This window comes from Ambystoma mexicanum, chromosome 4q (genome assembly GCF_040938575.1).
Source record: "Ambystoma mexicanum isolate Mex_15411 chromosome 4q, UKY_AmexF1_1, whole genome shotgun sequence".
Taxonomy (NCBI): domain Eukaryota; kingdom Metazoa; phylum Chordata; class Amphibia; order Caudata; family Ambystomatidae; genus Ambystoma; species Ambystoma mexicanum.
Genome location: NC_090928.1, coordinates 523,585,778 through 523,612,060, shown reverse-complemented (window position 1 = coordinate 523,612,060; position 26,283 = coordinate 523,585,778). Strand labels below are relative to the sequence as shown.

General features: G+C 46.0%; 1 protein-coding gene across 1 annotated transcript in view; it reads left to right on the top strand.

Moving 5' to 3' along the window:
• CFAP61 (cilia and flagella associated protein 61) overlaps positions 1-26,283 on the top strand; it is a 2,971,729-nt gene that overhangs the window by 1,602,859 nt on the left and 1,342,587 nt on the right. The gene's annotated exons all lie outside the window — the stretch shown is intronic.

Here is a 26,283-nt window from a genome sequence, read left to right as displayed (position 1 = left end):
TCTGTGATTGAACCCAGGCTCTCCATGCTATGCAATTAGTATAAGAAAGTGAAGGTTTTTCATCTCGTCATGAAATATGCTCTTTCACGTTGGTTAAAAAACCTGCATCACAGATGGATTCAAGTTAGTCCAGGTGGCATAGAATGGCATGCCTGATTTATTAAGCTATTGTCAGTTCTGTCACACGTGGACCAGGCAGGCAGCAGAACTCTCCCAGGGGCCATTTGTGCACACAAACCTCTCTAGAAACATGCAAAGGAGAGAGTCGTCTCCCCACGAAGCATGCACCAGAAGAGCGGAAGTATGGCACCACCACGATACAGGAACTGGGCAGGAGAGAGAAGTACACACACTTTCCTCCAGAACCCCCCCCCCCCCTCCCCACTAGCCTCTACTGAATGATTAAATAACTGAATCTGCTCTGTCTAGCAAGAACTACCATTGCCAGAAGAGTAGGATTTAAGAAGATCCACCCATCAGTGTTTTGTTCCTTTGCATGGGCCATCTGCAAGCTCTTGTTGTCAGTAGAGGACAGAACCACACACAAGTGGGTTTAGGATTACATGTGCATAGGGAATCCAACAGGAAAGTCCCCAAAACAGATCCAGGTGGTTGCCACAATCAGGTGAGCTCCTGAAAAGTTTTGGGGAGCCAACAAAGCATGTAGTAAGCTGCCCGTGTCCATCCAGGCTCAAAGGTACCAATGTAGGGTGATCTGCAATGTCTGGCAATCAGGTTGGTCATGGAAAGTTTGCAAGAATGCTGTCCTCAGAATCTCACCGATTGGCATGGCTGGGACCTCGGACTCTGCCCCCCCCTCTACAGAAGGAGGGGGTGGAGATCAGAATACATTTCTTTCCCCCTGTCTGGACCGCTGGCACCCCATAGTGTCGGGTTCAACGTGAATGCCACAACCGCACTGACAGGAGGTGTTGATTGCTGTGCTGTAGCCGGCACAGAGGACCCCCATCTCCCATCAGACTCCCCTCAATCTGTGCTGTGTGAGTCCGAAAATCCTAACAGTTATGTAAGATGTTGCATTACTATTAATTGTGGCTGCCCCCCTCAATGTTCACTTCCATTACCTCACCCTCTGAAACCTTTTTTGCTATGAGATTGGTAAAAAACATCTTTGTTTCTCCTGTTTCATATACTATACGGTATTGGCGTACTTGCGATTCACGTGTGAAATATGTCCATACGATTCTCACTCTTTGCCTCTTTTTAACTTTAGTAAGGATAGCACAGCATTGTGTATGGTCCAATTCCCTTTTCCCAATTGATATTGTGTGTCTGGTTCTGAAATAACACTGCATAATCATTCTATTTAATAACCCTCCATCATGTTTCCTGTAAACACAAGAATTACAGTACTTTATGTTGAGGGGTGTATTGGTTTTTGGTTCTAGGTCAATAACTTTGACAGATTCCCCTCTTTTCACACACCTTTTATGAAACAATTGAAATACATGGATACATGATGATTTGTTTTCTTATCCCCTGCCTTGTGCAGACGTTTGGAGACTCTTTGGGCCAGGTTGCCCACAAGTGCTGTGATCTTATATCCCTAAGAGGTACAAAAGGGATCTCCCAGAGCCCCACCCCCGACTACTCAACCTCTTGTACATTATAACTGGGGAAGATTGCGCTAGGAATGGAGGTATGACCCCGCGTCATTTTAGCTAACCAATGGTGAGGTGAGCCCACACTGCAACACCCAGTCCATTCCTTTTCATGGCTCTTTGTAGGCCCTGTTCCCATATTGTGCCACTCTATTCGTGATCCCTGCTATAGTGGATCGATGGAGCGCCAATATATGCCAGCAGAGGAATGTACATTCCAGGTTGGCCCCATAATGTAACCTGTTCCCAGTTGCCAGGCAGCCAGGAATAGCCACAGTCTAGCGGTACTGCATAAGGAAGTGTGTTCAGCATCTGACCTCAAAAGGGAGGTTTGTGCTTTTTAAATCCTCGACCAGCGACATAAGGGGAATGCAGGGACCAAATAGCAAAGGTGGAAAGCCTGGTGCCGAACACCTAAGTACTATTAGGAGAAAGGAAACACTTGATCGAGAGGAGGGACACCGGAGGAACAGCCAAATCCCCATTCAAGGAGAGAACAAAGACAGAACAGAGGCCATTCCAGGGATAGTTGGCTAATAAGATTACTTAAAAGCCATCTAAACGTGCTCAGGGGAGAGCAGGGGATGGTACAGTCATGATGGTGGTACAGAAAGGGGGAGGGGGTATTGGAGAGCTAGAGTGGGTGAGAACCAGATGCACAACTGTGACAGGGCCATTTATCCGGCCCTGTCACAGGAGAGAGGGAGCCCCACCCCAACACCCTCGGGTGCCAGAGAATGTTCAGGCAGTCCTCTCTCAGTACCTCCTTACCTGCTAGGATGGCACCAGGACAGGACGCCCTAGTGAAAATGGGGACTACACTGCAAAGAGGTGCAGAGAATAAGATGCTACAGAAGCCTGCTCAAAGTTGCAGGCAGTAGCCCCCGGGGTCACGCTACAAGACAACCCACCATAAAAAACTGCGGATAAGAAAAGGATATGAGCCTGCTCACAGGGAGAAAGTCATTAACACTTCTGGGTCCACATAGAAAAGGGAGCAGGGCTTTTAGCTTTTATCAAGTGTCCCAAGCCCTCCCCTGAAGGCAGGGGTAAGCCATTGGTAGGGCAGGTTGGCCAATCCTAGGAGGGGTAGAGGTATTCAGAAGAAGCTTGGGAGTTGTTTAGTGTGGTCTCCAATTGGGTGAGTACAGGAGGTGGAGAAGGACGTCCGTGAGACCAAAGGAGGGGAGTGTGACAGGAGGGGGAAGCTTTTGGAGACATGGGGTCTGTAGAGTGTTTGTGAGTGAGGAGTGAGTGCATTATTGATAGAACTGAAGTAGAGAGATGTGAGTAGAGGTGGTGGTAGTAGGAAGTAGAGTTAGTGGGAGTCACAGAATAGCAGGGAGATGTAGTAGGTATGTAGTAGTAGTGGTGTGAAGCACAATAGTGTAGTTAGAAGAGGTAGAATGGTAGTAATGAGGTGGTAGCAGCAGTAGTGAGCGGCAGGAGTGGTGGTAGAGAAGGGGAGAAGTGACGTAAGGACTATGGGTAAGAACAGAGAGGTAATAGTAGCAGTAGAGGCAAGGAGGAAGAAAGAAGGAGGAGAAGAGACACCAGAGGTAGCTGACAGTATTGACAGTAGTGAGTGTCCCTTGCACTTACCCCTCTCCCTCTCCTTCTCCCAACACAAGCATGTTTGTAGCGCTTTCCGCCCAGGGTAAAGGCGGTGAGGTATTGTGAGTCTGTATGCACGGGAACTGAGAAGAAGGCATTCTTCAAATCCACAACAGAGAAATGAGTTGCCTCTCTGAGGATGCTGCACAAAATGGAAGCAGGGTTTGGGACAACTGGAAACTCTTTCTGTACTACGTCATTAAGGGACAGAGATCCTGGATCATTCTCCAACTTCTCCTGTTGCCTTTTTAATGGGGTATATGGCCGTATTGCATGGTGAGGTGGAGGGTACTATGATCCCTTGGTGCAACAGAGCCTGCAGTGTTTCTCGAATCCCATACTCTGCTTTTCTGGACAGCGGAAGGAAGACAGGTAGACCTCATCTTAGGGAAAACATCATTAGTCCTTGTCAGAAGACCAGACAGACGGGTGGAACCATTCAGTAGAACTAACATTCCCATTACGGGCGCTTGGGCTAGGGAGGAGGGAATGGTTGGCGAAGTAAAACCAGAGAGGGACGGCCTTATCGCCCAAAACACTAAGTCCTGAGAACCCCAGAGAACACCCAAATTCAGCATCCAGTCTGTCTATTGAAGGTCAATAAACACCCTTAGACTTAAATACCGAATCAGAGTCATTATTTGTGGCGGGCCACCCCTTCACACAACTCAACTATTGGAGAAAACCAGGAAAAAAAAAAGAAAGGAACATGCCTTATGAGGGTGATATCTCAGACTATCACAAGATCCAGAGCCCAGGAAGAAGAAACCAAATCGTGCTGATGGTTTGAGTTTAGGAGGCTAACCAGGGCTAGTGAGTGATAAATAGCCTGTCAATTACCCAGGCAAGGAGGCAGAAACACTTTCTAGTAAGATCATGGTATTACACTGGCAAGGGGAAGAAATGCTTGTGAGTGTGACAGCCTCTTAAGGCAAAGCAGTAAAATAAATGCTTGCTGGTAGAGGAGTGTTGCAATAATGCCCAGAAACCGAGGAGGGCAACCCACAAAGGGCGAACATATCTGCACCAAGAAGAAACCTCAAACTGTAAATGAAAATTCAAGAAGCATGCTCTATGCTATGTTCATGAGGCTGTGGGTTGAACTGAGATGCCAGCTGGGCAATATAACCCTGCAACTGTGATTATTAGTGTAGGGAATCCAGCCCACAACAAGGAATCTTTTGGGTGGGTCCATACATCCAATTAGTTCTCCATCCTGACCCTTTCAGTAGAGCTGTCCCTCTTTGAATTATAGCCGACAGCCACGTGTCCCTAGTGGGCCTTCATCCAACTCCAGACTTCTAAGTTTGTCGAATAAAGCTGTTGAACTATCTTTTTGTTTTCTAAGTGTTCTGTTGGTTTTACATCAACACAATAATCTTATTTCAAGACTATATCAACAATGTTAATATTTCTTTGTTGATCTGCAGGTTTTTATTGTGATGGAGGGCCTGTTTACGAATATGAGTAAATATCTCTTGAGAGCAGAAAAAGGCAAACGCATAGCTCATTCTTTCCAGCCACTACATTGTGGATAATGCTGTGATTTGTATAAAACCTAACTGGTGGGCATTTTTCTTAGGAAACCTCACTGCATATGGTTATAGTTTTAGTCACCAGTGGCTATGGGCGGGAAACATCATCCTTGTCTCTGAAACCTTCAGTTGCGCAGAAAAAAAGGCAAAGAAAAGGTTCAAGCGCCCTTTTGTGGCGATCAGTGTCCAAAGAACATGTGACGGCATTGGGCCAGGCCTTTTTGCCATCATGACTTCCAAAGCAGACTCATTATATTGTTTATGGGGCTTCTAAGTGCAAGAGATGGGATGCAGCTGTGAACCATCCTTGCATTCCCATGGCCACTGGTGTGAGTATATGATGACTGCAGCTAACAAATAATTACAATAATAATAATGTGTGTCCCTGAGAGCGACTTTGTACATATCGCTTTATCGGGCAAATCGTCCACATCGCCCACACATCTCAACACTATTTTCCCCCATTTTATCTTCAATATACCCAAAGTGTGCAGCTTTTTGAGGTTTATCATTTCACCACGAGGTGACTCCTTGCAATTCAACGAGTGTCAAAGCACGGTGCCTTCCTGCCCTGGCTCTAAGCATGCTGGGAGTGCGAGAAGAGTGTGATGTAGTAGGCAACCTTCCAAGTGCATAGTTCGTTCAGGCACTGTGTCGAGCTGCTATGCATAGCTACCGACAGCAGCTGCAGCCATGGCGAACAGCCTCGTGAAAGTTCTTTGGTATGTGATTAACGTTTAAAAACCATTGAGGCAAGGACCTTTTCGAATAAACGGTTAAACTCAGTGACACAGGAAAAAAAGCAGTGGAAATGCTGCAATAGTACAAGAGAGCAGATTTGAACTTCTGTCTCATGTCGCTGTATATGCTCGCTAGGTTTGGTCTTGCGCTCAGTCTGTGGTCTTTGACTTCTTCAGATGGTCTGGGCCTCATTACGGGTGTTGTGGTCCGGATACAAGGGTGCCGGTAAGGTTACCAACATCCTTGTTTCCGGACCGCCATACTACGAGTTTGCCTGCCGGGGCCGTCGCTCCCTGCAGGTCTGACCTGCTGGGCCCAGCGCCACCGGCAGGCTGACTTTTCACAGAAGCACCGGCACCGTTAGCAACGGCACCGGTGCTTCCGTCTCCCCACTCCCATAGAATCCTATGGGACTCCATGGGAATGCAGCGTTACAGAATCCGGCGACTGACTTCCCACGCCACCGGGGCTTGTAATGTCCCGGTGGCATTGGGAAGTCAGGCACCACATTCAGTGTCACGGGGTTGGCGGCATCCCGCTGGGCGCACCAAGATGCCTCCTGTCCTTTTGATTGATGTTGGCCGGGGCTAAGAAAGGAGTATCCAACGCTCGGCAGAATCTTCAGATTCCCCAATGCTGGGTCTACCGTCTCCGTCTAATAATAGGCTGCTCTGCTTTTATTTTATTTTGCCTTCTATCTTACAATTGCTTAATATTCTTGAAACAAGCACAGTCGGAAGAAATAGGATGCATTTGCTTTCTCAGTACATGTTCAAGTATGTATGCACTAAAATAGCCAACATCGCAGAAGTATGGCACAAAGAGTTAAATAAAATCCAGAAAATGTTATGCACAGTGGTAAAAAAAAAAAAAAAATGGAATCATTATCTCACTGGCACTGGTTGCTTTATAGTTCTACAACCACCAGACTACTGTTGCAGCATAAGTGGTCACATGGAAGTAGACAAGTACGAATATTGAATTTAATAAGTCTAATTACAATTTGATGTTAGGAGAGCGCAGTGCCCCGTTACCAAACCCTTAAATAGTTCTAAATCCTATCTCACAAAGAGGTACACTTCCAGAAATGGGTTGAAATTCTGCTCAGTGGGTTTTCCTAATGTTAGAGACTGGCAGTTATATCCGCAATTTATATTTTGTACATGTCAGCTATTTGTCATGCAATCATCACTCTCTGTAGCAGATGTGGCCGCATGGCTAAAAGCCTACTAGGTGTCCCTGTCAGGGGTATTGCTAGGTCTGGAAAAGATCCGGGGCTACGCTAATGTCAGGACTGTCAGGACTCTGGGCTAGCCAGCCTTTTGGTTGTAGCCACTGAGCTTCTATCCTGGGCTACAACCATAAGACCCGGGGCCATAGCCCCCCCCCCAAACCCCCAAGTAACAGCTCTGGTCCCTGTTATAGAACGGGGACCGGGTTTGAAGCTGGCGTGCGCCTCGTCAACTGGATGACCCCGAACTCAACTGGGATCTAGGATTTGATCTGCTCCACCGCTGTCACTTTTAATGTATTCCATAAATATTACACCTGCGTTATTGACTTATTTGTTTTGCTTTGCTGTACCCCCTATTTGTACTTGTTTAATATTTGTTTTATTTGATCCCCTGCTGTTTTTTGGTGCATATTGTTATTGGTGTTTGTCATTTCATGTTGTATTAGGTACAGGCTCTCTCAGATGCATTTCTGTTTCTACCATTACTATACTACACACATTAGTACACATAGAGTATTCATACAGAATCTTGGGAAGCTGGGTTTGAAGTCGCTGTAATATCTGCAGATCATGCCATGATTGGAACTTCAACTGCCATCAGCCCTCCCCACTGAATTCCCTGTGTAAGGCTGATGGGAGTGGTAGTCCAAAGCATTTAGCCAGTGATGAGAAAAAAGTGTAATTTGTTGGACATTGCTTTGTGGGAGAATATGGTTTGTTCACCTACAGTACATTGAGCATATTTGTTTTACGGACCGGGCTATTCATCAGCAGAAATAATGTTTACAGTGATGTGTACAGACACGTTATAAATGATATAACATAAGTGTTTCTAGGCACAACAAGACACAGGAGGGAAGACAGAGGGAGGACAAGACAAACGATCTTACTAGGCGTTGTGACATTCAGATTGTGCATGTGCGCCAGTGCAAAGGTGCAGGGGGAAGGGAGAGGGGGAAGTGTAATCAGGGCAGCAATGCTCCGAGTGAGTGCAGCCAGGGCAGCGTGGCTTTGAGTAAGTACAAGGAAGCAGGGGACTGTAGGGGTTACTGTTACATCCTCTGTGCGCTATCAGCCCGGAGGCAGTGCGGAGGGTGGGGAACTCTGAGAGTAGCCAAGCAACCAGTTGACGCAGCAGGCAGGTAGGTCAGCAATAGAGAGAGAGAAAGCAGAGGAGAAAAGGATGGTCTGCTTCTCGGAACTTCAGGTGGTGCAGCTCAAGTCTGAGAGGGGCAGGGAGGCCATTCCAGAGGGAGGCACCTGCAGAGGAGAGAGATCTACCCCCACTCTCTGCTTCGAGAAGCGTCTGACCCTCAGAGTTGGAGGTGGCGTAGCAAGGGGCTCGAGAAGGAAGGTGTTTGGGAAGAGAGAGTTGGATGTAGCATATGTGCAGAGCTCTGTTAGATACACCCCACACATCCCACTGCCAGCAACACATGAGCACCTTTCTTATGCCTTATTACTTAATTACAGTGGAGCTCATGGGGGGCCCTGATGAGCTATACAATTATAAAGAAAGCCATATGGTGTTGCCGGGAAAGAAATAGAAAAACTACCAAAATGTGAGCTTGGTGTTGAGCTTTGACAGCTGGAGGGGAGTGATAACGGGTGAAGGTGTGCTGAGGTGGGCAGGAAGAACCCTGCAGTAAATGCTCTTTTTTCCTCCCACTGTAAACAGCACCCGGGTCAGAGCTCGACTCTCCACATGTCAGATCGCAACACGGCGAGGGGAGTGGCTTGCGCTGCGCTGCATTGTCCGCTTCCTCGGTGCAGCTGCTGCAGCTCGGACCGTAACATGACACCTGCCCTGGGAAGGCTAATTATGACCTTGGTTGCTGTGCCTCACATATTCCAGAAACAAATCGAACTCGTTTACATGTAGACAAAAAATATGAATAATACTGACGTTTTGGGTTAAAACATTCTATTTATTTTTCTATTGTTAATGTTTGTGTTTTTCACACTTTTTCAAAAAGATATGACATTTAAAGATATCAACAGAATTCCGAGCGCCCGTGCAGTATGTTTGGGAATCTCAAACACGAGAGGTGGGTACCCGAAAGATTGACGGGGGATAAACTTCGCCGAACTGAGAGTATATCTTAGAGGAAAGAAGCACGCCGCAAAGCTTTATATTGCCTTCCAATATATGTTGAGTCTGAAGGGGGCCGACACGTGGTGGTGGTCTTTGGCACGGCATCCGCCGCATCACTTGTCAGCGAAGGCATTACTGTTTCTGCTAAATAAAGAATTGTCACAAAATCCACCGTCGCATCACCCTTTCTCCCCCTCTCAGACCACGCCCCGGCCCAGTGCTTCAATGAGGGATGGGACGCGTTTTCTGTGGCAGTATAATCACAAATCTTGACTGAGGTGCAGCGTATTGAAACTCTCAGGTATACTGCGCTTTTTAATCCATAATAAGATCTCCGCATAAAGAAATATGTTACTAGGGTGTCGTGCAATGTTCTGTACTAGTAACAGGAGGGATAGCCCAATTATGTCAGAACAATGGGCTAGAAATAATTGGTTTACAATTGGGGTCTGTTCTGACATGTGATATTTCAGGGGAGCTACTAGTTGGTTATAGTAGACCTTATAAAATTTTTTGTGTCTCAAAAAAATATACAAAAACGCAATAAATGTGAAGATGTACAATGAGAAATTCAGACAAGAATAGATATGATTCGGACAGCTTTTTAAATTTATTTTGCTGTTTGATGCATTTAGTCGTCATGCAAAATTAGTATTCAAAAAGAGAGGTATTTGTAAAGATAACAGACAAAAATGCAACTAAATTCTTCACAAATACTTGAGTGTACAGGGAGGTTAATTCTCAGTCTTATCCTAACCCTAACACAGTTATAACAAGGTAAATTGCAAAATAAAGTTGAAAGAAAAAAACACAAAATAGTACTATAAAGAGCACTGTGTAACCACCACCTTTTGTGATAAGCGATTAATGTGTATTTAATACAAGACAATCCAAACAGAAGCAAAAGATGCAAAAACTTTTTGTTGTCTATAGCCAGGCTGAAGGGTGACCTCATACATGGTCGACGTCTAGAAGTGGATCAAAAAAAGGTGTTGGGACCAGGAGAAATCTAAGTGTTGGTCCTGAGGACGTTTCGGCTGAATGCCTTCATCTAGGGCCTGGTAGGTCTCCCTAAGGTAGAGATATAAGGACACTATTAGTGTCTGAATTGTGGGTTAAAAACTGTTTAAAAGACACAATGCAGAGTCTGTTCCAAAACTTTGGTACACCTCAAACAAATAGGGCTACAAGGAAGTAAAAAAGGGGGACTGACCTTTAGGGGCTGCAATGCTGCATGTAATTGGAGGTAGCTGGTGGCCCCACAGTAGAAGAATGGGGCTTATTTTTGAACAGTAGCTGCAAGCTGTGAAAGACTACCGGGGAAAAGGGAACAATATAGGGTAAGATGCCAGTTGTGGAAATACAGAACTGGAACATGGCTGGCACTAAAAATAGGCGGGCTCTCACCTTGATAAATGGCTTTCGTGTGAAAGATCACATGAGGTAAGCGGGATGCCGGTGGGGCAGCTATGTAGTGTCCCATGCGTTTTTAAGTCTTGGGCTGTTGAAAAAAACGAGAAATAAGTGCCCGTTTTTTAGGATAGTAAAATTAAGATACAACGTTGGGTGCAGGGATAGGGGGACTGTTCACCTGGAGTCCGAGTCTCAAGTTCTCTGCTGGTTGGCGAGCGTTGTCTCGTCTGTGGCTTGCGAGTGAAGCGCCGCGTTCACAAGAGAGAAAGCACCATGAAAAAAGCCGAACTAAATACGGCTGTGTTGGGAAAGCGCATGCGCGTCTCGCGTAGTGTTCCCTGTATTGCCCAGCGATTGCGCATGTCTGTGCGCGCGCTCCTGTAGTGGTTCCAAATGAGCCTGCTAAAGTGAAATGCTAATCACTAACTCCTGCGCGTGTGGCACCGGTGTCTCCATTGCCTTGCGAGCATGAAATGGAGGGAGCGTAGCCCCATAACTAATGTGGGCTATTGCGAAATGTGTAATGGTAATGTATTAACTCTGAAGAATATAAAACGGAGTGCTACAGAAAACAGTGTGGTACTGTGAGCCCTAAAATTGGGGCTGTAGTATTGGATGGTATCTAGAAAGGATAATGGTATATGCTTAAAATGAAAAGGTAAAGAGGTTTATTGTGGGATAATAATATAATTATCTGTAAAAGCGAGTGGGGTCCATCTCGTTCAGGCCATTAGTGATGCTTTTGAGTTTAAAAATCCACCATGCTTCTTTATGGTTGAGAGAGTTAATAGCGTTGCTTGTGTTAGGTACTAAGTCTGCTATCCACCACAGGATATCGTCTGGGCCATGATGATTTTCAATGAAGTGTTGTACCAAGGGGGCATTGGCAGATTTGCAGCGGATGCGGGATCTGTGTTCACCTATCCTTTTGTGGCTTTGGCGAGTTGTTTGCCCCACGTAACGGAGACCACAAGGACATTCAATGATATAAATCACGTTAGCTGTTTTGCAGTTAGAGAACTGTCTGAGTTCCCAGTCTTTTCCACCAATTTTGAATGAAGACATTTTTCTAGTGAAGCGGCATGCTGTGCAGGTACCACAGGGGTGGTGCCCCCTTATTTCCCGCATGTTCCAGAGCGTGGATCTTTGAGACTTCTTCTCCAGTCTGGCGTGTGATAGAATGTCCTTAAGGTTCTTCGATCTTTTGAGCGCCATTCTTGGTGTCTTTTCTTCTGGCAAACTTAGTTGTACTAGGGGCCAGAATTTTTTCAGTATCCTTTTAAGTTTGGTCGTATCAGGGCCAAAAGTGGAGACGAATGTGAGAGTGTTTTCCTGATCCGGATTGTTTGGTTTAGGTGTTAGCAGACTTTCCCTGGGCGTAACGCAATGTTCTGTAGCCAAGCGTGTAAGGTCCAAGAGTAAGACCTTGTTTGCACGAATTGTTGAGCTAATTAAGGCAAGGGTATGTTTCGTGAACGCTCTTAAACTTTTTGTAAAGTGATGGGCATAAGTCATCTTTGCTCTCGATCCTTCCTCTCCCGCTTTTTATGAGTTGTGGTGGTGATGATATATGGGTGTACGTTTAACTGCACCCTTACATGTGGAATGGATTTGCCTTCCTACTACATGGAATCTTAGCAGAGATAACAAAATGAGGTGCCTGCCAAGTTTCACTGAAGAGAGACTCTCAATAAATCTATGAGGTTACTTAATCAGTCAAAACTCAGATCCAAGTTTTGGGGCCGAGCAAGGCTGGAAGTTGTGTTATTGATATTTTTTCAGTACTCTATCACCAGCGATGTGCCCTCATAGTGCTGGTATGTAGCCTGCTCATGCTCACATGGGGTTTTCAGGAGGGTAGAACCATATTTCCAGAACCTTCTGACGAGAAAGTGGGCCTTAATGTTTCTGATGGCCTGGGAAAGAGGAGGAAGGCTTGGTATGCGAAGGAGCAGCCTCCTATTCAGTCTCTTTGTGAAGTTGTGGCAAGTTTGCTGGAATTAAATCTTAAAGATCTTCTGCGGATGCATGAAGTGTCACAGATGGCCTCAACCACACACCAATACTAGAAGACAGTTCAAGGGTTTTATTTTCAGAATAGTTAAGGGGCTTGCTACGGGCCATCTCTCTCTCTTCCCCCTTAGTGTGGGCCGTTACTTCCCTCTCCCAGGCGCCCCTGAGCCCAGGATTTAGTCTAGAGATCAATAACCCCTACTACCTTTGAAGCTATGTGTCCGGTTGTAATGGCCAAAGAGCAAATTCCTTCTGTATTGAACTCCCTCGGAACAATTTAGGTGGCCCTTGACTTAAGTTCCCTAATGCAGTATGTGCAAGGACTGGTACCTTCCAGGCACTCAGGCCACACTTGGCCCGTTCCTTTTGTGCCCTTTAGTCATCTCTCTGTCCCTCTCCCTTACCTCCTACTCTCCTCCCTACTACTCCGCCCACCATCTTCTCTCTCTGTCCCACACACTCCCTCTTCTATCCCTACAATGTTCCTATCTCTACTACCTACCTCCACGCTCTGATCTTACCCTCTACTACTCTCTCTCTCCCTCCTCCCCACTAATACTACTCTACTTCTCAACACTGCCACTAATCTTTCCTCTCCACTCCACTCTCCCTTCTCCACTACTCTCCCTCTCCTAAACTGCTGCTAGCCTCCCCTTTACAATCCACACCACCAACACCTTTTCTCGCATTTGCTCTCTTTTCACTTTCTCAGTCACATTTTCATTTGCTCCCTACTCTCCGTTGATCAGTCCCATCATCCACCTTGCACGCACACTCAAAACAAAATACCACTGTCTCCTAGCAACTAGTACCCGACCTTGCACATTGCTTCAGCAATCCTCATTCACGCTCTTCTGCAACATCCTTCCTCCATTTGGTATGTTGGTCCTCTCTCCTCCCTTGACCTCACCTGAACAACCCACACATTCCTTTTCCCTGTGCCCTCTTTTACTCTTTTATCCTTATCCTTCGCCCTTCATTGGCTTTCTCCCTCACCTGGTTCCCGGGCCAACTACTGTTTTCCTTTCCCCAGGCGAGGTGTTACAGGTGATGAAACACAAAAAAGGGGTTTAAGCTCTACCCATTCCTAAGACACGGGTCCGCCGGCTCTGGGCAATGGCATCCCACTACATTCACAGTTATTGTGCCAGTTCGCGTGTGGGTTTCCCAGTGTGTTTGCGTTGCCATTTTGGCAGGGGGACCCCTGCCCATCCCTTTTCGTAGGTAAGTGCATTGTTCTTGTGCTTTCTTTCAGCGCACTGAGATCGTTGATATATTGAGGAGAGTGATTGGCGTAGTTGCTAACACTGGAGCCATTTTCCTCCGGCTGACCCATGTCACGAAGTGTATCAGTTTTTCTAGTCTGCAGTGCGGATTGCTGAGTTCCGGCAGCTCTTCCCCGTCTCTCTCCGAGGCAGGCTTCTCACTCTTTCTTCCACCACTGTGCATGCTGTATATTGAAGTCTTACAGGAATAAACTGGCCACCATTGAGCAGTACAGGCGCCGGGCAAGAGGTGGCACTCATTTCAAACATGAAGGCACAGGTATAAGGGACAGGGACTGTGACTCTCAAAGACCCCACAATCCACCTTGGTGCAGGACTGGCTCTGGTGAAAACCCTGGTAGACCTTCCACCCCAGGTTGAGGGGGGTCCCCATCCCCTCTTGACATGGTCAGGTCCTAGACCCTGTCACTGGAGTCAGTTGAGATATGAGGAAGCTCTTTCTACGATTCAATTGATTTTGAACTTGACACATGTTTTCCAGTGGAATGGCAGTGTAGAAATCACAACACCAGTGAGATATGTGTTGGTAAGAAGGTGTGATGCTATGTATTACAGTCTTTGGAGGTTTTGAAACAGACATTTAGGGGATCCTAGGTACATTCAATTTACACAGTCCAGGTGTGAAAGGATAATGGCAATAGCAGCTAGTTTTGGATAAATGCATGTTAGATCTTAACTGTAACAACATAACCAATCGTATTTTTGTGACATGATTGCGACGATTTGGATTCTGCTCTGCAGGAGTACAAGGTTGAATAGGGACAATAATGCCCACTCTGCTGTCATGCTTCTACAAACCAAGAGCCAACATAGAGATATAGCTCCTTTGCCTTTTGTGGTAACGTGGGCCAAGGGAAGGCTATGCTCTTAAGAGGGGTGTGAATGTGATCCAGTAGTGATCCAAACAACACAGTAATACAGTTCAAAATAAAGGGAATGTCCAATCAAGGTTTTATATATATATATATATATATATATATATATATATACACACACACCCACCATCTGTAGTAGAACTATCTGGAAAACACTGCACAAAACCCACCCCTATGGACAGAACAGAGAAGATGCAACAGATAGAAGAATGTTGCACTCTTAGTGTAAATGCAGGGGTGATGGGCAAATTATTAACCACAAAAAGGATATGCCATTGGATTTAAAAAAAACAGGTGCAAACATGTCCTAAGCAGTCTTTAGGGTCCAAATGGACCAAGGGGGCAGTTATTGGTCAATAGTACCTTATTTCAGTTCTGAGGCGGTTAAACAGCATTGAACCTTGGCTTTGAGCAATGATGCGAGCGGATCAAGCTCAGTTCCAGTACAGTGGATCGTGGGTGTTCAAGCTGCAAGCAGGTTTCGAGTGGGTTCAAATGCGGTTGCTTTGTGCTGCTCAAAGGCATCTTTCGGCGGTGCAGGTCGGGGCACCCACCAAGATCTCTTGGAGGTCGGGCCAGGTCGAGTCGGTCTGTAACTATTGGGAAGGGTCGATGAATGACGTTCCAACGGTTCGAGCCAGTGGGCGGCAGTTGAAATGGTAATCTTGGAGCGCCAGTGTTTGGTAAAGCGACCCTTTGACGGCGTGTCGAATGGAGTCATGGTGTAACCCCTGGTTAAAGTCAGCAAGTGACTCTCCAGCAGTTCGAGTTAGGTCCCTGCATCAATCGAATGATTTGAGCCTAGCAGGTGATGGGCGCATCAAGCAACTCAATGTGTAAGCAATTTTTTGAAGATTCAGAGAGGTGCCAGGCGTAGCACTGGCGGGATCCCTCGGCATAGATGATGTCGAGCTCAGCTTTGATGGCTGGGTGACTCGTTTTGAGGGGGCGGAACGGGGGAGCATTAGCAGATTTAGTCCTCCGGATGAGAGCCAATTCAAGGGGTCAAGGACAGGGTGAGTTCATTCAGGGTCTGCTCTCCCACCCCAGGAGATTCTGGTGCAGAATAGCAGGTCCTGGTCCACAGCAAGTGTCGCCCCCAGTGTGCCCTGTGAGTGGGTAGAGGGCAGAATCCTCCCCACCCCCCATCTGTGCTGGACTGCTCCTTCCTCACCTCAGTGGTTGTGGGCTTTGGAAAATGCAACTCTCCCAAAAGAGGTCCAATAAATCCTTCTCGGGTGTGGTTCCACAGTGAATCAAAGAAGTGGTGGTAGACCTCTTTTAAAGGTAAACGTCCACAGGTGATTGTACTAAAGGTAGCCTGCCTTTAGTGGTCCAATTTCTGTCCTTGAAAGAAGTGAACTTTGTCCTTCTAACATCACACCCAAAGTGCTTTGCTGCAGAGGCAGCGGAGGGGACAGAAAAGAGAGAGAGAGACAGAGGGAAACAATATGGTTGAAGTCTTACTCCACTGTATAGAGCACTCCTGACTACTCTAACCCTCCCTTTTCCTTTATCACTGGGATCAGAAACCTTACGAAATGCAGCACTCTGATGTGAGGCTACTCCCTTTGAATCAGTGTGCTCCTTTGATGTCTGGGCCAAGGGCAGCTGCCTGTTGGGCGTCAGCTCTGGTGGAAGGGATTACCTACCCTTACAAAGAGATCAACGAAGAGGCAAGGCCATTCAGGTTCCTGTCCTGTCATTTGGCAGGATCAGCCTATCCAGCCCGAATACTCATCCCCTTACATAGCTTGATCTGGCTCACAGGAGTTGACACATGTGTTATATCAAATTGAATGTGACTGCAATGGTTATTAGTAGTGCATGCACCATGCCTTAACTCAGGCATAGCTTAATTTTAGAGTTTAACCTGCCACCTTTATGGGCTACTTATGATCATCGTAGTGTTGGTACAGTGGCCATATCTTAAATGCAGCCCCTGCTTTGCAGAGACTTGGATGCCACTGCAGCTGTCAAATGGGCAAATGTGACCTCTGAACCTGCTCTGTGCCACTGGTAGAGCAGTGGCTGCAAACCAGGATAGTGATTCAGCAAGACCCAGATACACCCTATACTTTTGGCAAAGAGTTTATCAAAGGGGACTCTGATCAGATTATCCTTTCAGAGATGGAATAGCCTGCACATTTTATTGCAACATTTTATTTAATAACAATCAAAAAATCTAGGGCGTTTGCACCCTTGCCATATGGCAATTCATCACAAGGATTGATCTGTTAAGCTAGAGAAAGCTCTATGGGCCTCATCATGGGTTGGGTTCGCCCGTGCTAATAGCATTACCGTCACCCAGTCCGGCACTATTAGCGCTGGATGAAGGGTTGGACTGTAATGGATATTCCCCAATCCCCATTGGGTTCATTGGATCCAATGGGGCATTTTCAGCGCAATTAGCATCTGCTAATTGCGCCCAAAAATTGGCATTTCTCCGGTACATTTACCCCCAGCTTGGAGCTGGGGGTAAATGCTGCCAGACTGATGTTTTGGGCGGACCCTTAAGTGATAGGGCTACCGCCCAACTTGTGATGAGGCCCAATGTCCAGATACACTCCCAGGTGTTATATGCTGGGGGCTGATGACGGGGGCAGAGGCATAGACAGGGTGGGGCCTGAGCGGACAAGGCCCAACCAAAATCTGCAAATGCCCACTCAGCAGCGCTGTGTGTGCATTCAGAGATGTTAATGTCACTGCGCTCGGCACAACTACATTAGTTTCAGACCCCACTTGTTAGACAATTCTGGATACGCCTCTGGACAGGGGCCTAGTAATTGTGGTCTAGGGGAGTTGATACTTAATGATGGGTTGCCAGTAACTACTGCAGGAGCTTAGGTTTTGAGGAGAACCATCTCCAGTTCCAGAAGCAACTCAAGACTTTCCTCTTTGCTTCTGCCTTCTCTCCTCCTCTCCCCTGTTGATCTGTTCTGTCTCGGCATCGTGCACCTGATCTCTCTCTGTCTTTGGGACCCAGGTCCTGCTCACCCTGCCACCCACCCGCACTGCCTCCAGGCAATCCCTTGCACTGGGGTCTGCATCTGTAACCCTACAGCCCCCCCTTTCTTTTTCTGCACTTATTCAGACACACCTTGTCTGTTGCCTTATTCCTAGCACTTGCCCCACCTGCTGGCTGTACTACTACCGTTAGTTGCTTTTTGTTATTTATTTATTCATCTTTCATTTACTTATTCTTATTTGTTGCTCAGCACTTTCCACCTCTCCCTCTGCCATGCACTTGCACATTCTCAATGTCACTGGGCCTAGTAATATTGTTGTTTTTGTTCTCCCTTGTTCTCCGCCTTTGCCTTGTCGCGCTCTGAAACACTTGTGCACGAGCGCAATACAAATAAAATATCAATATCAGTTTTGTGGTTTGATTTTGCAAAGTTTTTCAATTTAAGGCCCTTGCAGAAGGCTTGAAATGGACATATCTTCTGTGGCAAACTGATTATATAGAGGGTTGAGACAGCCCTTCAATTCCATAACTGGCAGCATCTTTAGGATTGTGAAGTTTCGTACTGACCGAGACCTGGACAATATCGTGTTATTGTTGCTATAGCATCTGTATGTTTAATGCGATTGGTGATATGGCAAAGTCCTGTGGAAATTCATTCTATGTCCGCTTGTAATCCAACATTCATCATACTGCATTATTCAATAAAGCAAATACTTATTTAAGAACATCATTTTTTTCTATACTTATGATTGCTTCTTCAATTGGCAATTATCAAAATCTATACTTTACAATCAAAAGATCATATACTGAAAACAAAATGATAATCAAAGAAGTGTGCAGAAGTTACAAACTGACACAAAAATACAACCCAAAGAATTATACAATAACATTTTTGGCATTGGGAAGTACACAGTACCGTCATGTTAAAAAGAAATGGCCAGGGCTCTGCTCAGGGGTGGGCTTCTGAGCAGAGATGTGCTGCAGAGCAGGGGTGGGTGTGACAGAATGACTACTGCTCTGCAGGCATACAGGAATGAGTAATGGATAGACTCCTACTGAGCCCCACATAAGTTATGCCAGTCGTGAAGGTGCAACGGGCATAACCCGAAAAGTATTCCCCATTTTGCTTTTGTGGTAACGTGGGCTGAGTATAGGCTGTACTCTTCTGGGAGAATGTGAGCTAGCAGCAAAGGAGCATCCAAACAACTATCGTTCTGTGGTACCAAAATACAAGAAATGTGCAATCAAGGTTATATAAAAAGAGGAGACTTTAATTAAACTGAAAATAAACACACTATTAAAAGCACCAACAACCCACCTCTATAAAGGAAGACACAGAATATGCAGGCTATGTGATGAAAGATGGCTCTCTGGGTTGGGAGACGGGGGTACACAGGCAGTACTTTCTGCAGCAATGTTCAAGCTCAGAGATATGCTTTAAAAAGGTATGGAGTAGGGTCTTAAATTGTCACTACAGCCCCTAAAAGCAGATCAAGGGGACCAAATTATTTTTTTCTTCTGTAGTCTTTTCAGTATCAAACTGGGAGCCTGGGCACATTTGGTGCCAAGCTGGAGTCGAGTGGGGGAGCAGTGTCTGTTATCCAACAACACAGTGTGGGTCAACAGTGGCAATGGCTTGCGGGTCAAGGACTCTTGGAAACAGGCAGGTGATATTGGGTTAGCAGAGATGGAAGAGTCAGTGGGCCTCAGATACGGAGAAGTGAAGACTGATCTGAAGATGGGCACAACAGGTTCGACACAGCATTGTGGTTCGGCAGTATGAATGGGCTGGGGTCTGAAGAGTCTGGTGACCAAGCAGGTGGTATTTAGTCGGGCCATCAGAAGGCTCCTCGAGTCTCATATACAGAGACAGCAGAGCTTTGGCATTGGCGTTGAAGACAAGTCCCTTTTTACGCACACTCCAGAGTGAATACAACCATCTACAGAAACAAGCCAGGAGATAGCTTTGCAAGGATAACAAGGTTTAATATTACAGAATACAAATGCCAGCAAAGGACTCTGCTGCATGAGAACGTTCTGGTTAGTCCTGATACAAACAAGAGCTTAAAAAGCCTGGTGGCATCATCACATACAGTAAAAAACAGTGCCACTGATTTGTGATACTATATACATGGGCCTGCTCCACAGGGGATGTCAGGCTCTAAATGTTTAATTCCATCGCCGTCCGTCAGGCTCCACGTGGGTCAGCTGGGTTCATCCTGTCGAGGAGTCAGGGCCGGGTTGCTTACAAGATACATTTGTCTAAGCTGGCACACTAGGCCTATTATTATATCACTATGGCATGCATCTGGGTGGTTTAGGGAATTGGTGCCAGGGGGAAGGGAGGATGAAATACAGTCACGCTGACCCACACATTCTGGGCTTCGTTGATACCGCTCCTCTTGCACACAAAGTCTCCACTCTTGGTTTGATCTTCAATTTAATCCTCTGTGTACCTTGTGTTTTAAAGGATGTATTTCATGCTGGGGGTAAAACAGTCGTGCATGCTTAGATCTTTTATGGACACTTGACTTGTATTAGGACAGGGGGTTGCTTGCTTATCATGGAATGCAGGTGTATGGGGTTGGGTTATTGGTGTGGGGCTGGCTCTGGATTGGCTGGGTGGGGGTTAGAGGTCTTTTTGGCAGCTTAGTGGTGATGAATGGGCATTGCGCAGAGCCTGGTATTGTCTTATGCTCTTGCAGGTCCCATTCCTCTGAGAGATACTAAATGTTGGAAACAGTGAAGGGACATGGGGGTAGTGGACTTCGATGGGAACTGGTGGTGTGCATTCATTCTGCTATAATGATGTTGGGCCTAGTGAAATCTTTCCATGGAGCTGGGCTGGTGCAGCGCGCTCATGCAAACCTGTGTGTTCGCCATAACTACAAAATGGTGTTTCTTTTTATGTGTCTCCTAATGCCATGCGTCTGCTGTTCGGTCTATATTAATTTTGCACCGAGTTTCATAGTGCGATTTTTCTCGCCCTTATACACTACACTACCTCATAGGGGATTCGCCTCACCTGAATGCGCTTAGGGGGGTGGGATATACTCATTTCCATCACAACATTCCCCCCCTTTCGTTACTTCTACAGTAACAAATTCTCCTCCCCTATATTTACGCTCACTAGCTCTCCTTACTGCTTCCTCCCATGCGGGTATTCCCTTTATTAGCTTCCAGGCTCTGCACACATGTCTCAAGCTTTCCCCTGTTTGCGCTTATTGCTCAGGTGTACATGTCATGTAAATGCATCCCCTAGCCCCCACCAAGTCAACCCTTACTTCTTTGTAATTTTCAGGGTCAGGGGGAGGAACAATGGTTGTGTGGTATAGATTATCTACTATATCTCCAACAGGAATTGTGACCATGTGGTGAATGGGGTATTGCTTTGGCACAACACCAGAGACCCATTGGCACGTGCAGAAAATTACCAAGATGAATACGATGATGGGCACCATCATTTAAAAAAAATGTTCCAAGCCATGATGGGATCCAGCTGAAGGCCATAGTTAACTAATCTTCTTGAACCCCAGCTTCTGTTCTCATCTAGTTCAAGTTCTGCTGCAATGACGTGTGACAATGTTCCATTTTCAGCATCTTCGGAAGGTACGAATGTGCAACATGAACTCTCGATCTTTTTGTAAACACCTCCTTCCATGGCTGTCACAAGATCCAAGACATATCTATTTTGCATTGTCATTAGTCTAAGGGCCCTCAGCTCCACCTTCTATGACGTTGAACCCTTGTTCGGTGTTGTTAGCCAGCTGGATCAGCTCACATCTTACAATTTGGAGCCATGTTGCATTGGCTCATGTCTGGATGCTGGGTATTAGGGATGCAAACAATTTCTCTGCTGAATTATAGAGCTTGTATTCATCAGGTATTTGCATAAGCAGCTGGGACGATTCTTTTGATAGGTAATTGGAGGATCTTTTTATTTTCTGCAGCTGGTCGTTTGGCTCTTTCTCAGGGAGGATGCGAAAGTCTGGTGGTGGCATGGTGTGCAGTGCTTCGATTGTTGAGGGCACATTGGGCAATTCATCAAGCAGGGCCCCCCCTTCAGGTGTTATTCTGGCACCACTAACAGGGCAGAGTGCAGCGTTGTTAGCGAACAGTAGCCCCTCCAAGAAGGCGGGAGGTGCAAGTACGCTTGCTGGCCTCAGACCCAATAACAGTCCATCAGTGCTGCAGTGCCTTTTCTGAGGCCTGCGATTAGGATAGTTCTGTTACACCGCTGGTTTGATCCAACAGAGACAGTTTTTTCACTATAAAAAAATAGTTTGATCGCTTTTCTTGATGTATTTTTACTGGTTTCTTAATGGCCGCAATTCAAGTTAATTTGGTGATATGCTCTATCCATGTTTGCGCGCAGGTCTGCTCCACGAGTGCTATAATTTTTTCAGACAACTCTAAAAGTCCTTCAGATTTGCATGCATTGTTTCTTGACACTCGTTCTTGACATAGCTCGCTCCTTCGATCACCAGATGTGGTTCTTTCAGAAAGTTGGGGTTAGTGGAACTGTTTTTACATTTTCGGGGGTCAGGATTGATGAGTTCTAGGTGGACGTTGCATGCCTGGAAAGTGCCTCTGATCCTACATATCACAAGATGAATTAAGCATTGGGTCTATCATGGGTACTTCTTGTGGTACTAAAACCTTGGGTGCCCCAGATGCATGCTGTATAAAGGAACAGACGTAGCAACTCCCATTGGTAGTTCCTCTTCCCATTTCACTCATGTCAGAGTACCAACTGTTCGAGTGTTCAGGATGGCAAATATCTTCTACTGCATCTAGGCCTAAACCATGGAATTCATCATATTTATTCTGGCGCGCATGTCTTTTCCTTCTGCTATTACGTCTCGCGTGCCTTTTGACTACTGTAATTCTGCTGCTGGTCATATTTACATTGCTGCTTTCCTTACACAAAAAGTTCCCTTTAATTTGGCAGTAGTATTCTGAACATTTTGCTTGTACATACAGTTGCATGGGAGCTGCTACTATCTGCAGGGATAACATTATGTACTGGTCCTGCTTTCGTTATATTGTTTAGTTCTAAGAAATTGAATGATGCGCTTTCATTTCTCCAAGTCAGGGCTCAGGCTGGAACTCAGTGTCATTACATTGGAGGATATGGAGTTCAAGGAAAATTCAGTTACATTTGGGCGTGCAAGGCTCCATTTACTGATATTGGATGGTAGTTCAGTTACATTCGAAAGTAATTCAGTGATTTTGACAGGTAATTCAGTGGTATCAGCGGTATACTCATGTTCCAGGTCCCCATGGTCCCCTCCCTTTCTTTTAGATGGCCAGCCCAGATAAAAGATGTTCACCAATAAATCCCTAATAAAAACCAACATTACTGTAAACAAAATGGCCACAAAATGGAGGCCATAGTTACAGCTTTATATTCTGGTACTACTAATACTATTTCTATCTACATTTGAAGAGTATCTCAGTGTCCTCATCTCCATCGTTGTTCCACCCGTGGGTTTTAGAAAAAACGACGGGAGGGAAACATGATGAGAGGGGAGAGGGAAGGTAGGAAGAGAGGGATTTTTTTTATTCATGTAGCTGGTGCTCTAGCATGTATTGTGTATTTCCTCACATGCACTTAATATTGTCAGCAAGATGTTACACAAACTGAGGTAGTTGTGTTGTTTTCATTCTGGACACTTAGTGTCGAGTTGGGTGGGGCCCTGCGAATGTCAGAGAGGTGTATCCAATATCTGAGAGTGTTCACCTTTACTGTGAGGGGGTGAAAAACATGACCTCGTAGGGCCCATGGAATCCTGGGGTTGTTCCATTTTCTTAGAAAACTTCTGACATAGACCATTTCACACGGTAACAGTGATTGTACGGGTGTGCTGTCAGTTTGTGCGTTTTCTGTGTTTGGCGGAGCCATTTGTTTTGCAATACATCTTATTGCACGTGTCAATTTGGACAGATATTGCTTACATTCTTTCCCCAGGATTGTTGCTGCTCTATGAGCTTCTGATGCTCTTCTCACAAGTGACAGAGGAGTCTGCATGCACCTGCCAGTCACTATTTCATGGGGGGACAGGTGTTGGTCTTTGCGCAGATGAAACAGTGCTAAGGGCAAGCAATACACCCAGTTCTTTTTTTAGGTGTTACATAGTTTGGAGAATCTGCTCTTAAGGAGGCAGTTGATCCTTTCTACCACCCTATTCGCTTTTGGGTGATAAATTGAACCCATACAATGCTTTATCCCTAACAAGGAAGTTATTTCCTTGTAGAGCTCCTTGAAAAATGGGTGCCATTATCTGATCTTAAAGTCACACACTCCTCAATAGGGGAAAACCTCTCTCACAAGAAACTTTGCAGCACACTTGGCATCTGGGTGGGCACATGGCCCAGCCTCAACCCATCTGGAGAATGGACACACCACTACAATTAGATGTCTTGCCCCATTGCACCGTTCCTCCATGTCTGCATAATCAATGTGCAGTTCATGGAATGGGCCGACAGGACGCGGCAGAATTCCTCGCAATGTTCTGAGGGTCATTCCTGTACTAAATACTTGGCACGTGGTACATTGAACAACCATAGTTGAGAGGTGTTCCTGTAAATTGGGGATAAACCAATCTTCCTGAATGTCTGCTGTAATGTGTTGTTTAGAGCTATGAGAAGGGTAATGCAACTGTTCAAAGGCTGTGTGTAATAACTTTACTGGCATCACTACTTTTCCCGTACCTTGTTGTCTCCATAAGAGGTCTGTGGTTTATTGCACGCACCAACGTTTGAGCCATATATCCCGTTCTTCTGGGGGTGCCCTATGCTGCATCTCAATTATCTGTGTGATAGGGAGAGCTCAATATGCTTTTGCATCTGTCCTGGCGCGCACTGTTGTTACAACGTACTCGGAAGACGTAGGCATGGGTAGATATGCAGCAGCTTTCACTGCTGCGTCGGCAGCATTTCCCAGTGAGATTTTGTCTGTATTGTGTGTATGTGCTGCGCATTTGATGACTACCACCACAGAGGACTCTGTGAGGGCAGAAATCAGTGTGTTGAGCAGGGCCACGTGCTGTCCTGGTGAGCCATCTGCTCTCCTGAAACCCCTCCTTTTCCAGCGCGACAGACCTGCATGCACCATGGTGGTGACATAGGCAGAGTCTGAATAGATGGTAATATTGCACCCCATAGCACCCCTTAGAGGCCTTTACTGCTTCTATGAGTGCTACCAGTTCAGCTGTTTGTGCTGAATAATGCGTGGGTAGTCTCCTCATTACAAATGTTTCATATTCTGCCTCCTCTAAGAATACCACTGCTGCGCCAACATGTCTTTCATCTGTTACTTGATTAATTGAGGCTGACCCATCAATGAAGAGGATTTCTCCCTCTCCCAGGGGCTGTCTTTGGTTTTGGGGATATCATCATCTTCAACTTCATACGATGCACAGTTGTACTTTTGCAAGTCTTCTGCGGTGCATGGTTGTGTGAGGAACGTGGCTGGGTTTACTGTCTTGCATCCAACAACATGCATGTGGGGGTTTGACAATATGATTTCATAAGCTGATGCTCTATGTGTGGTGAGTGTGGACTTTAAGTGATCCAAAATCACAAAAAGTGAGTGCTCCACATACAACGTTACTGAGCACCCCATGGCAATTTTGGAGCTTTTTTCAATTGGGAAGGCTGCAGCTGTGAGAGCTTGTTCGCAGGCGAATTGTCCCTGCATGACAGAGACAAGTGTGCCACTGTAATAGGCCATTGGCCCTATGGCCAAATGTGCTCCTTTGCGTGAGGACTGCCGTCATTAGCGTACCATTCAAGTGCGAAAAAATGTAAAACTCCTTTGTGTAATCGGGGGTGCCAAGGACAGGTGCTGTCGAAATCACTTCTTTGAAGTCATTGAAACTAGTTATCATCTCTGGTATCCACTGTATTGTGGTGTTCTCCTTCTGTACTTCCCTGAGGCCCTGTAGGAGTGGTCATGTGTTTGTTGCATAATCTAAGATCCATGCTCTGCAATAGTTGAACAACCCTAGGAATTTTTGCATGTCTTTTACTGTGAGTGGTTTAGGAGTGGCACACACTGTTGCTGCCCAGTCAGGGAGTATTCTGTTTCTATCTTTAGATATGTGTTGCCCCAGATAGAGCACCTCCATTTGGCAGTACTGTAGTTTTGCCTTGTCCACTTTGTACCCTTTTCTTGCCAGCAACTGAAGTAATGCGATGAGTCCCTTCAACAGCTTTGCTCGCTGTTGCTGCAGACCAGCATATCGTCTACATATTGAATTATTGTGCTGGGTACTTGAATGTTACCAAAGTCTTTGTGTAGTATTCTGTTGAAGATACTAGGGCCATCGCAGTACCCCTGTGCCAGTACCCTGTTCGTAGTGCTTTCCGCCCAGGGTAAAGGCTGTGAGGTATCGTGAGTCTGGATGGACGGAAACTGAGAAGAAGGCATTCTTCAAATCCACATCAGAGAAATAAGTTGCCTCTCTGGGGATGCTGCACAAAATGGATGCAGGGTTTGGGACTGATGGAAACTCTTTCTGTACTACGTCATTAAGGGGACAGAGATCCTGGATCATTCTCCAACTGCCCCCCACTGCTTTTTCAATGGACTATATGGCCGTATTGCATGGTGAGGTGGAGGGTACTATGATCTCTTGGTGCAACAGGTCCTGCAGTGTTTCTCGAATCCCATACTTTGCTTCTCTGGATAGCGGTTATTGTTTCACCCTTGGGAGTACCACCCCTGGTTTAAGTGTGATTTTTACATGTGTCACCTCTTTCAGAATCTCTACATCATATGTTTTTGTTGTCCATAAATGTGTGGGGACGTATTGTAAATCGGCTTGGCTGAATGGGGGTGTTGTAACAGCCTTCCTGTATTGTACCATGATTTCACAATCTC